Source organism: Pinus tabuliformis, chromosome 1_2 (genome assembly GCF_031772625.1).
Source record: "Pinus tabuliformis cultivar Carrire ecotype Pingquan chromosome 1_2, CPIR1, whole genome shotgun sequence".
NCBI classification, from domain to species: Eukaryota; Viridiplantae; Streptophyta; class Pinopsida; order Pinales; family Pinaceae; genus Pinus; species Pinus tabuliformis.
Window position 1 is genome coordinate 586,523,421 of NC_142298.1, and position 16,343 is coordinate 586,539,763.

Here is a 16,343-nt window from a genome sequence, read left to right on the forward strand (position 1 = left end):
TACACTTGATATCCACTTGACATTTACATGGCAGAACTTTGTGTATGCAAAGAAGTCCTTTATCAAAACAACGTTTATTTAAACAAAACATTCAATATTTAGACTAATGTTAAGGTAAATTTAGCATTAGCTTAATTCCATATATATTATTTTACTTTTAACTAATACAAAATTTGGCTATCCACTCGAATGCTTCCTAGAGATAGGTGAAGTTTCCAATAAAAGGTCAAATCCAAAAATTTAGTTAAATTTTGATGAAGAGAATTTGTCCCCTAAAAGTTTGGTTAAATTTTAAACAAGAAGGTTAATCAACACAAATTAATATGAATTCAACTGCCCAATTAGTATAGTTCAAGTGCCAAGCAATCAGTATAGTTCGTGTACTGTAGTAGGTAGGGACTAATAATCCTTATTCAAAGAAATATTTTTTTAACCGATGTTCAATAATTTATATATCTAAAATTTTATATTTATTATTATTATTTTTTTAACATTTTATAAATAATAAATATGGCTAGTATATGTTTTATTGTGCTTAAATTTATATAATAACATATATTTCTATTATATAATTTTGTTAGTGAATATAAGTCCCTCTCCAGATAATAGATACATATAATCATTGTTTCACTTAGTTAAAAGTATATGACAATCTTTTAATTAATTAATTTTGTATATATTCAAAAACAAATTTGATTCTTTTTTCGGTAGAAAATAATTATTTTTTTTATCTTATAAATATTTAAACTAATTTTGTCTTACTTGTATCTCATTCTCTCTTTTTTCTTAAAACCTCATAATCCTTATTAGTTATTTATTCGTGTTATAGTTAATATTTTATTGAACAAGAAGCTAGAATAAGCCAACAAGACAATCGTAGAATTTTATAGATCCTTCTCTAGGTAACTTTACAATTTCTAGATTATTTGCAATTTAAATTGAAGATATTATAGGATTCTTACAAATTTTTTTGCCTATTTCCAAAATAAAATAAAATTTATTTCAATATCAAGGTTCTTGGGTTTGGACCTTGTAGTCAACATTACAGTGATGCATAAACTTGGTTTCTAATGGTTGTAATCAAGAGCTTCCATGGGTCACAAAATCATTTTCCATGCAACATATTGTTACAGACATTCTCCTATAAAGAGATTTCTTAAGAGACGAAGAACTTTTATGTCTACTTCAATACTAGTGCAAATGTTTGTAAGTGGGTTTTAGTCTCTTTAAGGTATTTCTATTAGGTGCATAGGTGAGTTTTAGGCCTCAAATTTTGAATTAGGGTACTTTGATACCATTTGGACAATTTTGGGGCCCTTCAATTAGATTATGTTTCAAAATTTCAATATCAAGGTTCTTGGGATTGGGCCTTGTAGTAAACATTACTGTGATGCACAAACCTAGTTTCTAATGGTTGTAATCAAGAGCTTCCATGGGTCACAAAATTATTTTCCATGCAACATATTGTTACAGACATTCTCCTATAAAGAGATTTCCTAAGGGATGAGGAAATTTTATGTCTACCTCAATACCAGTGCAAATGTTTGTAAGTGAGTTTTAGTCTCTTTAAGGTATTTCTATTAGGTGCACAGGTGAGTTTTAGGCCTCAAATTTTGAATTAGGGTACTTTCATACCATTTCGACAATTTTGGGGCCCTTCAATTACATTATGTTTCATAATTTCAATATCAAGTTTCTTGGGTTTGGGCCTTGTAGTCAACATTACAGTGATGCATAAACCTGGTTTCTAATGGTTGTAATCAAGTGATTGCATGGGTCGCAAAATTATTTTCCATGCAACACATTGTTACAGATATTCTCCTATAAAGAGAATTCTTAAGAGATGAAGAAATTTTATGTCTACTTCAATACTAGTGCAAATGTTTGTAAGTGGGTTTTAGTCTCTTTAAGGCATTTCTATTAGGTGCATAGGTGAGGTTTAGGCCTCAAATTTTGAATTAGGGTACTTTCGTACAATTTCGACAATTTTGGGGCCCTTCAATTAGATTATGCTTCAAAATTTTCACTACATAATAGAAAACAACATATTTGACAACTCAAGATATATATATATATATATATATATATATATATATATATATATATATATATATATATATATATATATATATATATATATATATATATATATATATATATATATATATATAGATATATATGTATATATATATATATATATATATATATATATGTATATATATATATATGTATATATATATATATATATATATGTATATATATATATATATATATATAGATATATATGTATATATATATATATATATATATATATATATATATACATATGTATGTATATGTATATCTATATATATATATATATATATGTATATATATATATATATATATATATATATATATATATTCGTTGCAACATATAAAAATTTGTATCTATCAAAGTTTACATAACTTAAAAAGTAGACAAATACCTAGTTACCATGACTTGATGGTGCTCCTACATGATAGCACAACTAAATTTTCCACCTTGCCAACTTGGAAACTCTATTCAAATACCTAGTTCATGAAACATCCACTCGCTCAGTAACCCTCTTAGTCCAAATCCAAATTGAAGTCCTAGTATGCTCGATATCGTTATGGAAACACCCTTCTAGTATCCAAAAAGCAAAGTGTAAAACCAACCCAAACTGCCAAACCAAATTAACCCTCAATTTCTCCCTCAAAGTGTTCCCTTAATAATCCCCTAAACCTTGCTCCAATTTCCCCATAAATTCAAACTCACTAACCCCACATGTTAGGTCCCTATAATACTATTATATTCCCTTATTATTATTGTCATTGTATCCCATTATTATTATTTTTGTGTCCATATTGTCCCCATTTTGTTATTATTATGCCCAATAGAATCCCACTATTGTTATTGTTGTGACCTTACATTATTATTGTTATGTCGGATCTGATTATATTGTGACCCCTTAGACTCCTATATATAGAAAGGAGGTCTTGTCATTTGTATCATCCAAAAAATGTTCATTTGTGTAATGTAAAGGAGGTTTCCCCATCGAAGATGCTACTTTTGAAGCCGTAAAGTTATCTCATTGTTCTACTTTGTGAGTTGGTTGCATAAAAATTGGTACCTGAGCTTTGGATTCTAGGGTTTTGGTGCTTCAAAGAGGTTATCATCGAATTGTTTCTATAACGTTTTTTATATAAAGCTTCAGAAGCTGGAATTGAAACCCATTTTATCTGAAAGCGTGATGAACCTCAGGAATGAATTTCAGATCTTGTCTTACTATATTTTTGATGATATGAACTGAGGAAGTTAGGGTTTTGGCACACTCCCGAATTTGATCTCAAACAGGTCACCTTGGGAAAATCATTATAACTTTTGCTCTGAGCATCAGATTGAAATTTTTTCAACAGTTACGTAATGGCGATAGATTGTAGTTTTCTATGTATCATTTTAAGGTTTGAAGTTTGAAACAATGACACGTGGAACTTCTTATAAGTTCACTCGAATGAACCCATCTATAATGCGGTCATCGTGGACGATTTCACATAACTCTTTCTTAGAGAATCCAATTTGGATCAGACTTATGGGGTTGGAATGTAGACGTAGAGGGCTATCACAGGAAAAAATTTCAGACCTTGGAGATTCGAAATTACAGATATATGAAAGATTCAATATCGAGCTCCTACAAAGAGAAAAAAAGGTGTGTAGTCCTTTAAATTTTTTTGCATAAGTTCAGTTTGATTTTTTTTTGTTGAAGTGATCCAAAGGGCACAGTGAAGCATATTCATCATTAATTGATGTCCCAAAGGAATAAAATTGAAACACCTATTAAGCAATTTGAAATCTCTAACATGACTCATGAGGATGAAATGCAACATGATATATCAAAATTACGAGACCAAGTGCAACAAATTTTACTCTCACCAAAAGTAATAGAAGCTTATATGGATGGATTAAAGAAAGGTGCAGAAGCTAAAATGAATGGCGTGGAAGCTAATATGAATGGCTTGGAAGCTAAGATGGATAGTTTAGAAGTAAATATTGAAGATTTGAAGAAAGACATGGAAGGTTTGTAAGAAGGTTTGGCAAAGTTGCTACAAGAAATGCTTCCTAATGGTGAAAAGGTAGTAGAGGAAACTCATGATGAGAGCTAAAGAAATGTTAGTCATGATTTCATAGACTGTAACGTTGGATTGAAGACCCACCATGTTCCAAAGATCGATATGAGGAAGTTTGATCGAAAGGATCACGTAACATGGATACTATAGATGGATCCATATTTCATTCTCCATAATGTGCAAAACACACAAAAGGTATGCATTGTGACTTTATATTTGGAACCCAATCAATTTGTATGGTATCGATGGCTTTACTCTCATAAAAAAATTGTCACTTGGGCAATTTTTACTGAATAAATGATAGCAAATTATCAAGATACAAAAAGAAACACCTTTTTTAGCCAATTGATAAATCTCAAACAAAAGGGTTCAATGGTGGACCACATTGAGGACTTCCAAAAATTGAATATAAGGCTAAAATATATTCCAGAGGAGCATAGGATTGATGTGTTCATAGGGACTTTAAAGGATAACATCGAACATGAGGTTCGCCTTTGGGAACCTAATGCATTGGAGAAGGCATTGAGGTTGGCAAGAAAAATTGAAAGAAAAATACTGGCAACAGGAAAGCCTACCAATCACAACTATAAAGATGGAAGTGTTCTTGCCCCTAGTCTTCCACAACCTACAAGGTTGACAACACAAAAATTGGAAGAAAAAATAGCAAAAGGGCTTTGTTATAGTTGTGCTAGAAAATACACTAAAGGTCATAAGTGTGCAGAGAAGAAATTATTTGACATATATTGTGAAGAGGAAGAAGAAAAGGAACAAGAAACATCAAAACAAGAGGATATACCCCATGAACAAACCCTAGAGAAAGAAGAAATGAATCTGACCATATCTTGTAATGCATTTGCCGAAATTACTGCTCCTCAAACTATCAAGATAGAAGGACATGTGAAGATGAAAAATGTAATATGTTGATTGATTCAGGGAGTAGGCATAACTTTATTCATTGTAAGATAACAAAGGAATTGAATTGCTTCCTATATCCAACACCAGACTATCAAGTTATGGTTGCAAACAGAGGAAGCATAAATTTCTCTGGAAAGTGCCATAATATGAAGCTATCCATGGCAAAATATGTGTTGAATAGTCCAATGATTTCCATTGCAATGGGTGGTGCTCATGTTGTACTAAAAGTCAAATGGCTACAATCTTGGGTTTGATAGCTTTTATTTTTCAAGAACTCTTCTTCAATTTTTTTATTTTTATTTATTTATTTATTTTATTTTTTGTTTTATTTTATTTTATTTTATTTTATTTTTATTTTATTTTATTTTTTATTTTATTTATTTATTTATTTATTTTTTATTTATTTTTTTATATTTTTATTTTTTTCAGAAGGAAAGGATGTTGAATTAAGGGGTATCGCATGGAAACTGGGAAAGATAATTAGCTCTAATGACATGACAATGCTTCTAAAGAAAGAAAGACATGGTGTAATTGCATAATTATGTTTGCTAGATATTCCCACATCGAAATCATATATTTATCTAGATCTCTAAAAGTTCCTGGACAATTATACCATGGTATCTGAGACTCCCAAAGGCCTCCCACCTATTTTTGATCATGATCATGCTATTCATTTGATTCTAGGAAGTGTTCCTCCAAACATTAGGCCTTATAGATATCCCTATGCTCTAAAGAGTGAAATTCAACGTATGGTTGCAGAAATGCTAGAGGTTGGTATAATTCAACCTCGCTAAAGTTCTTTCTTTGACTCACTAGTATTGGGGCACAAGAAAGATGGATCATGGCGCATGTGTCTGGATTCTAGGGAGCTAAACAAGCTCTATTAAAGATAAATTTCCCATTCTTGTCATTGATGAATTATTGGATGAATTGCATGGAGTAATTTACTTCACCAAGTTGGACCTTCGTTCACGATATCATCAAATGCACCTTCTACATTTCAAGGTTTGATGATATCCATTTTCAGACCCTTCCTTATAAAATTTGTGTTAGAATTTTTTGATGATATACTAATCTACAACAAGTCTTGGAAGGATCATGTTCAACATGTTGATAGAGTGCTCAGATTATTGGAGGAGAAACAATTATATGCAAAAACCTCCAAATGTTTATGTGCAGTACAAGAAGTTTAATATTTGGGTCATATTATACCTCATGAAGGTGTTAAGGTATACCCTAGCAAAATTAAAGTCATTAAGGAATGGAAAATCACCACATCCATAAAGCATATGCGAGGATTTCTCAGGTCGATAGGGTATTATCACAAGTTTTTTAAGAATTTTGGGAGAATAGAAACACTTCTAACAACATTACTGAAGAAAGATGCATTTTCTTGGACTCCAGAAGCAATGAAATCCTTTGAACATCCTAAAAAGGCTATTTGCCAAGCACTGGTCTCAGCTACGCCATACCTAAAAAAACCTTTATTATGGAATGTGATGCCTCAAGAAATGGAATTGGTGTTGTTTTAATGCAAGAAGAAAGACCCGTTTCTTTTGAAAGTCATCCAATCAAATGAAAGTATTTACAAAAAGCTATTTATGAGAAGGAAATGTTGGCGATACTACATGCACTTAAGAAATGGCAACCTTACCTAATGTGAAGATAGTTCAAGGTAAAAACAGATCATGATAGTCTTAAATACTCTTTAGAACAAAGATTATCTTCAGAAGAGAAGCAAGAATGAGTCAAAAAGATGTTGGGTTATGACTTTGAAATTATCTACAAAAAAGGAAGTAAAATGTTGGTGTAGATGAACTCTCAAGAAAATATGAGGATGTGGAAGCATTGCTTTGTGCCATTTCTATTATCCAAATAGATTGGACAAATGAAGCAAGAGATGAATGGAAGAATGAGGTAGAAGTGTGGGAACTCATTCAAAATTTGCAGCAAGATCCGAGTACATATGATACATTTAGCTCGAAAAATGATTCGTTATGGTACAAAGATTGCTTATACCTATGTAAGAATTCCAAACTCAAACAAAATATTCTTCTGGAATTACACACCTGTCCCTTAAGAGGGAATTTAGAATTTTTAAAAGCTTACCATAGGGTTAAGAAGGAATTTTTTTGGATGGCAGAATGTTGGGTTATCCAAAAAAATAAAGTTGAGACAATTAAGAACCTAGGTTCATTACAACCTTTATCCATTACAAGTCAACGTTGGGAGGAGGTTTCAATGGATTTCATCACAGATTTACCCAAGTCTGATGGAAAGAGTGTCATCATGGTGGTAGTTGAAAGACATACCAAGTATGCACACTTTTCTGCATTATCTCATCCATTTAAAGCTAGTATAGTTGCTACTGCATTTATGGAAACAATTCAATACCTACATGGAAAACCAAATATTATTGTAAGCGACAAAGATCCTATTTTCACTAGAAATTTTAGGACAAAATTATTTTCTTCTCTGGGTAATTAGTTAGCTCATATATCACCTTATCATCCTCAATCTGATTGGAAAACTGATATAGTGAACAAATGTTTGGAAGGATATCTTCGTTCATTTATATATGATAAACAAACACATTCGGTCAAATGGTTGCCTCTGGTTGAATGGTGGTATAAAACTTTGTTCCAAACTGCATAAAAAATGACCCCATTTATGGAACTTTATGGATAACATCCGCCATCCATCACAACATATTGAAGAGAAAATTCTTAGGTTCAAGGAGTGAAAGATCACATCGAGCATCAACAAAAAGTTCTCTAACTCTTAAAGGGTAACCTGACTTTGGTGCAAAATGGAATGAAACAACAGGCAGATCAACATCACAGTGAAAGAAGTTTTGATGTAGGTGATTGGGTATTTCTACAACTACAACCACACTAACAAATGTCCCTCGAGAAAGCTAAGAAGGATAATAAATTATCACCAAAGTATTATGGTTCATACAAGGTGTTGCAAAAGATTTGTACTATGGCATACAAATTGGAACATCTAGTATCTTCTCGAGTGCACCCAGTTTTCCATGTTTCATGGCTAAAGAAGGTTATAAGTGACAAGCTCCCAATTCAAACAATATTTCCAAAAATTGATGAAAATGGAGAAATCATATTGGAGCCTAATTTAGTCACTAAAACAAGAACTCGACAGCTACGAAATTAATCAATTTCAGAGTATCTCATCAAGTGGAAGAATTTACCTGGTGAAGATTCCACATGGGAGGATGAGAATTTTATATAGAGGCATCCATAACTACTCAGGCGTTGAGGAAAACACTTTTTTGAAGGAGAGGGGCATGTTAGATCCCTATAATAGTAGTGTATTCCCTTATTATTATTGCCATTGTATCCCCTTATTGTTATTGTTGTGCCCTTACATTATTATTGTTATGTCGGCTCTGATTGTATTATCACCCCATAGACTCCTATATATAGAAAGGAGGTCTTGTCATTTGTATCATCCAAGAATTGTTCATTTGTGTAATGTAACAGAGGTTGCCCCCTTGAAGAGGCTACTTTTGAAGTCGTTGATCTATCTCATTCTTCTATTTTGTGAGATTGTTGCATAACACAACCATTATTTCATAAACACCCTTAAATCCCTCAAGACACTCCACATGTTCTCTTATTATTGATTTAGTTCAATAGGACAATCATGTCACTGCATAGAAGGTAAAATAATAAAATAATACTCATAATAAAAGTATAATATCTTTAGGGAAACCTATCGAGCCTAGATAAAATGTGAAAAGAATTGAAAAGAAAGAGATGTAGCTCTCAGGTGTGGCCTGCACCTGGAGACTACACTCACAAAACAGAGAGATCACTCTTGTACACTTCTATTATTCATCAATGAAAGATTACATCATTAAATACAATACTAGGAACTAGGAAGTTGCACCCAAACCCCTAAACTTTAGGAACTAATCCTAAACTACGGAGAACGTTACAAAAATGTAGCCATTTTCTCCATTAATACAAAATAATATTAATTATATTTAACTCCCCCCCTTAATGGAGAAAGGGTTCTCCTAGACTCCTAGCATCTTTCTAAACAATTCAAATTTCACTCGTGCAAGAGGCTTTGTGAAAATATCAGCCACATTGTCACAAGTTTTACAATATTCAACAACAATTTCTTTTGACTGTATTTTGTCTCTAACAATATGAAACTGAGTGTCTATATGTTTGGTGTTTTTGTGAAACACTGGATTGTATGCTAATTTAATTGTGCTCTAGTTGTCGCTTTTGATAGAAGTGGGATTCTTCTGTTCTTTTCCTGCATCTTTGAGACGCCTTTTCAACCAGATCACTTCACACGTTGCTGCACACAATGCTTGATACTCAGCTTAACATGAAGACAAGGCTATAGTACTCTGCTTCTTGCTGCTCCAAGCTATGACCTTGGAACCTATGTTAAATGCGTAACCTGTGATGGACCTCCGATCATCCAGGTTATCTGCCCAGTCTGAGTTTGAAAAACCTGCTAGAGTAACATCAGATACATCAGTGTATAAAATACCACAATTAACAGTACCACAAAGATACCTCAACACGCTCTTTGCTGATACCCAGTGATTTTCACGCGGTTTCGACATGAATTAGCTCAACACACTAATAGAGTATGCCAAGTCAGGTCTAGTTGTTGTAAGATATATCAAGCTCCCAACCAGTTGTCTCATCATTGTGGCATCAACCTCCTTAGTGCCATCATCACTGCTCAATTTCAGATTCTGCTGCAAAGGTGTTGCTGTTGATCTACACTAATCCATACCAAACTTTTCCAACAGATTTCTGGCATACTTCCCTTGGGTAAGAAAAGTTTGCCCAGTATCTCTGCATACTTCTAATCCCAGAAAATAGTTAAGGCTTCCGAGATTTTTCATCTCAGAAACTTGTTCCATAAGCCTTTTGATACCTCTAATTAAATCATCTGCATTTCCTGTTATAATCATGTCATCCACATACAAAGAAATCAAAATAATTTGCCCCTGATTATTGTACTCGGTATACAAATTTGGGTCATTTAAACTTCTATGAAAACCATGCTCTACAAAGAAAGAATCAACCTTTTCGTACCAAGACCTGGGTGCTTGCTTTAAACCATATAAATCCTTTTTCAATCTGCAAACAAGATGTTCTTGCCCCTCCTTTACAAATCCTTCTGGCTGTACTAAGTAAATTTCCTCTTTTAAATCACCATTTAAAAATGCAGATTTAACATCAAGCTCGTGTAATTCCCAATTACATTTAGTAGCTAAAGCAATAAGCATTCTGATTGTATTCAACATTGCTACAAGTGCAAAAGTATCATCAAAATCTATACCTTCCTGCTGTGAATATCCTTTTGCAACCAGCCTAGCCTTTAACTTCTCTATACTTCCGTCTGCATTCATTTTTGGTTTAAACAGCCATTTGCATCCTATGGGTGTTTTATTCTTAGGAAGCTCAACTAAATCCCAAGTATCATTTCTAAGAATTGATTCCATCTCTTCATTCATTGCAGCTCTCCATTCCTTAAATTGACTAGTTTCTTTGTAATTAGAGGGTTCTACAATGTTCAAAACCTTTGACATCAAAGCATAGTTTCTCAATTTTAATGGTAATTGTGTCTTCCTACCTGATCTCCTTGGTAGGGGACTTACCTCAAATTTGTTTTCTTCTGCTATAACTGGGCTTGCATTATCACCTTCTTGCTGTTCTTCCTTTTTCTCTTCTTTCTGCTCCTTCTCTCTTTCATCCTCCCTGCTTTCCTCCAACAACAATGGAATGTGCCAATCATCACCAACATCATCTTTCCCTTCCTGTACCTGTTCATGAAACACTACATCCCTTCTTTCAAATGTCTTACGAGACTCAGGATTGAATAATTTATATGCTTTAAATTCTGTGCCATAACCAACAAAGATGCATCTAACTGCTTTAGGGTCTAATTTCTTCCTATCAGCTTTGGGTATATGGGCAAATGCTTTTGACCCAAATACTCTTAGATGGTTTACTGCTGGTTTAAATCCATATAGAGCTTCAAAAGGGGTTTTGAAGCCAAGATACCTTGTAGGACTTCTGTTCTTCAAATATACAGCAATGTTGATAGCCTCTGCCCAAAAACTATTAGACAGACCCTTACCTTGTAGCATACTCCTTGCGCGCTCCACCAAGGTTTTGTTTTTGCGTTCTGCAACTCCATTCTGTTGTGGTGTGTGTGGCATTGTATACTGCTGAACAATCCCGTGAGATTTGCAGAATTTCATGAATTCCTTTAAGCTTGTATTCTCCCCCTTGATCAGATCGGATAATTTTTATACTCTTACCAAACTGTTTTTCCACCAAGGTTTTAAATTCTATAAAGCACTGGAAATTCTGACTTTTCTTGTTCAAAAAATCAAAAAATAAACCCATGAATATCTAGTACAGTCATTAGTAAATAACAGAAAATAATATGCTCCTCCTAGCGACCTTGTCTGCATAGGTCTGCATACATCAGTGTGCACTAGTTCTAAAATGTCTGTTTCCTTCCTCCTATCATGCACAGGAAATTGTTCTCTATGCATTTTTCCTAAGGCACGACCATCACAATTTAACTGAATATTACGAAAGATAGGGAGTCACTCGACCATACCTTTCTTCTGCAATAACATGAGGTCCTACAAATTCAAATGACCGAACCTCTGATGCAAGAGTTGATCGGCTGTTGATCCTCCTACAACCATGGCATGCTTTGGTATGCTTTTTGCATCCAGTCTGTATAGGCTTCCAAGTTGCATGCATGTTGCAACTATTTCATTCCTGCAATCCTTTATCACACAATGAGTCTTGAGCAACTCGACTTGCATATCTTGATCAGCCATCATGGATATAGATATCATATTTTTCTTAATTCCAGGTACATATAAAACATTTGTAAGGTGACTAATTTTTCCATTTGGTAACTTAACTGAAATCACCCCATGACCTTTAATCTCGTATCCACTATCATCTCCTAGATATATTTTTGATCCATTTATACTCTCTTCAAGACTATCAAAAAATTGCTTTTTACCTGTCATGTGAGAGGATGCTCTGGAATCGACATACCAAATGTCATCTTCATTAGATGATGAAAGGGCACAGTCGACTGTGAATAGTCGAAAATCATGACTGAAGTCTTCTTCTTCAACAAAGTATCCTTTGTGCTTTGCATTTGCCTGCCTCCTCTTTGCATCATCAACCTGCTTCTTACAACATTCACTCTGTATATAACCCTTCTTTCCACAATAATAACATTTCTTTTCAGAATGATTTGCAAGCATACCTTTATGAGAATGCAGATTCTTATGTGATGTTCCTCCTTTCTGCTTTGATTACTGTTGTGACTACTTTCCTTTGGATGATCGTCATTTCGCCATCAGCGTAAGATCATCACTCTGGGGGTTCAAGTTCTGCCGCCGCTCCTCCTCTTGCTGCAAGATCCCAGTGAGATCATCAAATGTGGGCGCTTTCTCCCTTGCCGACACTCCAATGATGAACGTTTGAAAATCACCACGCATCTCGTTCATTGTGATTGCAACAAGATCTTCATCAGACACCGCCACTCTTATGGCCCCCAATCCATCCTTCACATCTTTAATTCGCGAAACAAATGCAGTAGCAGTCTCCATTTGATCCATCCTCAATGAAAACAGCTTGCTTTTAAGTGCCAAGACTCGGCTTGTATTCTGGGTCTCATACAGACTTTTGATTTTCGTCCAGATGTTCGCGGACATTTCACAGTCTCTGATGTGCGCAATAACATTGTCCTTCATAGACATCTTCAACAAGACTTTGGCCTTGTTCTCTCGCTTTTCCCAATCTTGCTCCTGTGGCCCTCTGTTCGGCTTCTGCTCATCGCCTGTAACTATGGACCAAGCATTTGCACCCTCGAGCAAGGTCTGGATCTTAAACTTCCAATTCGTGAAGTTAGATCCATTGAGTTTACCAGACTCGTTAAGGTAAGATTCCATCGTATTACTCATTCTAAATCTACCAAACAACAAAACAAAACAATACCTGTCAGATCGATCTGTCACCTCTGCCACCAATCTACAGTGTCTAGCAATCCCGCTCCAATGAGCAAATTTGGCATTTCCAATACAGCCGAAGAATTGATCTGATCAAAATTTATCCAATCTACCTTTCCTCGATAGATCTGCAACTTCGCCGATCTGCACCCCTTGCAAACAGCCAAACAAAGTTGAGGCTTCCCGCAGATCCCCTTGAAGGAAAATTGGCGCGTCCTCAATCAGCGTTTTCCCGAGCGAAAAATCCCCTTTGTGTCAGCGCTTTCCTGAGCGAAAAATCCACGCCAATCAAAAATCGGTTAGAGTAATTTTGCTGGCGCGATTAATCCGTAAAATTTCGCGCCAATTGGATGTTCTGGCGCTCTGGCACGATTAATCCCAAAAAATCCCCGCCAATTCCCCTCCTGGCGCTTCTGTTAGCGCAAAAAGCGCGCCAATATCCTTTCTCGTCAGAAAAATAAAAAATAAAAAAAAATCCGAGTCTGAGCCATGTGCTCTGTAGTCCACCTGCCCAATTGAGCACAAAGCTCTTGTGTACACGTGGCCAAAAAGGCACTTCAAGCCACAAAGGAAATTCTACCACACAGGTAAGCTAGCTACAAAAGGCACTTCAGCCACAAAGGTGACAAAAGATCAGGCTCACCTAATCTGTGCTCCGATACCAAGATAAAATGTGAACAGAATTGAAAAGAAAGATATGTACCTCTCAGGTGTGGCCTGCACTAGAGACTACACTCACAAAATAGAGAGATCACTCTCGTACACTTCTATTATTCATCAATGAAAGATTACATCATTAAATACAATATTAGGAATTAGGAAGTTGCACCCAAACCCCTAAACTTTAGGAACTAATCCTAAACTAGGGCGAACGTTACAACAATGTAACCATTTTCTCCATTAATACAAAATAATATTAATTATTTTTAATTAACCTTATGAATTTAAATGTTAAATAAATCAAGTTAAAATATAATTTATCAATTATAAGTTGGGATTAAGAGTTAATTAATCACCAATAAAATATAAATAGTAATCAATTTTATTACTAACCATAATCTTGATCATGAATCATGTTTAAGCATCATCATAGCTTATTTAGTAGTAAAAATTAATTATTAATTGATTGTCTAGCATAATAGGCTATGCATTACTAACATATTCATGTCAATTATGGGTGTGTAGCTAGCATACACATACCTCATACATATATTAATAATTCTTATAAGAATCATTCACAAAATTCAATCAAGCAATAGGTAGGTTAATAACTTAGTATATGCCAATAGGATCAAGGACTGGGGATTGCATAGAAAAATAACTATTTTCTTATCTTCGCACATATATCATTGGAAATCTTGGTTGGGGGACTTAATGTCTTGAGAAAAGTTAACCTATTAATCTATTGGGAGAGATAGATTTCTACTATCCATTGCTTCCTTCAGTGGGACATTCCTATTTTTTTTCCAATAATCTAACATCTCCTCGCCATAAATTTTCTAATGATTGGATTATGAAGTTTATAAGCTATGAACTACGCATTATAGGAAATGAATATACATTTTTCAGTTGTATTGTGAAGTTTCCTCTTGATCTATTGTAAGATGTGGATAGAAAATACAACAAAAGGTTATCCAAAATGAGAAAATACTACATTTAGGTTCTTTACCTTTCACATTATTTGCTAGATATTTCTTCAATATGTAGACTAATCAAGCAATAGTGTCAACATAAATATCATTGGAAAACTTCTAGCTTATAACATAGTATTTTTCATCTTCATATTTGTGTGGTTCTTTCATTTAGAAAATCCTTTTTTTTGTGAGGTATATATGGTGGCAAAATCCTTTGTAGTTCTGTTTTGTCTACATTTTTTTCAAATACCTTGTCTACAAAATTATGTAAACTCCTTTTAGTCATACTCCTCCATCTCATCTCAACACTTCATACTCCATCTCATCGCAACACTTTGACATATTTTCCACTTTCCTTTTCAACTACAATCTTAAATTCTTAGAACTTTATGAATATCTTTATTTATTTATTTTTATGTAATACACCCAAACATTCTTTGTAAAGTAATCAATAGAAGCCAAAAAAATTAAAAATTTCCATGAACAAACTTAGCTTCATTGGATCTACATAGATCCATATCAACAAATTTCAAATGATCCTTGGGTTTATATGAGGCTTCTAGAAAATTGTGTCTTTCCTTCTTCGAAGATTACAACTTCCACAAGTGTTGGCTTACTCATTCAATATAAGTAGTCCCTTAACCATTAATAATTTATGCAAGAGACTCCGAAAATATAACTTACCACACCTAACCTATCACAACCAATTTTCATGTACACTTTATGCATATGACTCTGATATATTTACGGTTATCATATTTAAAGAAAACATTTTGTTCTTAGTCACCTCGAAATTTGCAACAACTCTTTTACTAGGTGGCTTGTCTAATGTTATTCATGTGAAGTCCTTGAATGTGACATCATAACCATGTTGAGTCAAATATATAGTACATGACACACTTGTGCCTATGATTTTGTGTATGAAAAACATAAATAATGTATTTCTTCTCACTTTTCTTAATTAGGATTGACCTCACACCTTTATCGATGGAGATCGTTGTGAAGTGATAATCATGTCCTAAACTAATTTCACATTTAATAGAGCTACTAGAAAAGAGCTTCATGTTATGTGATATGATTGTTGTATCCACTCCACTATACAATGACCAAAAGTCTTTTTTGTGATCTTCTTCAATGACATGAACATTGACTCATAATTGTTGCAGACATTATCTCCGCGCTTGCTTCGTTGCGTCCACAGGTTTTTGTTGTGATTTTCTTCAATCACATGAACATTGACTCATCAATGTTGGAGACATTACCTCCACCCTTGCTTGATGGCGTCCATATATTTTGTAGTAGTAACATTATACTTCGTACTTGTTTGTTCCTCTTAAGCTTTTGTCCCACTAATTTTGAGAGTGACTAGGCTGATTTGATTGTACTAAATATTCTTCTCGTGTAGTTATTCCTTATGCTTCATTATTACTTTTACGTGTTTAACCTTTACTTTTATTAATGTATGCATGTTATAAGTGCTCTTCTTTCATGCTGATTCTTGATTCATGGGATAAACATATCTCAATAATTATTTTGATGTGAATTCAAACAAATCGTTGGAGGACTCTATGCTAATCACAAACATATGAAAATTCTCAGGTAAGTTTGAGAGAACTTTT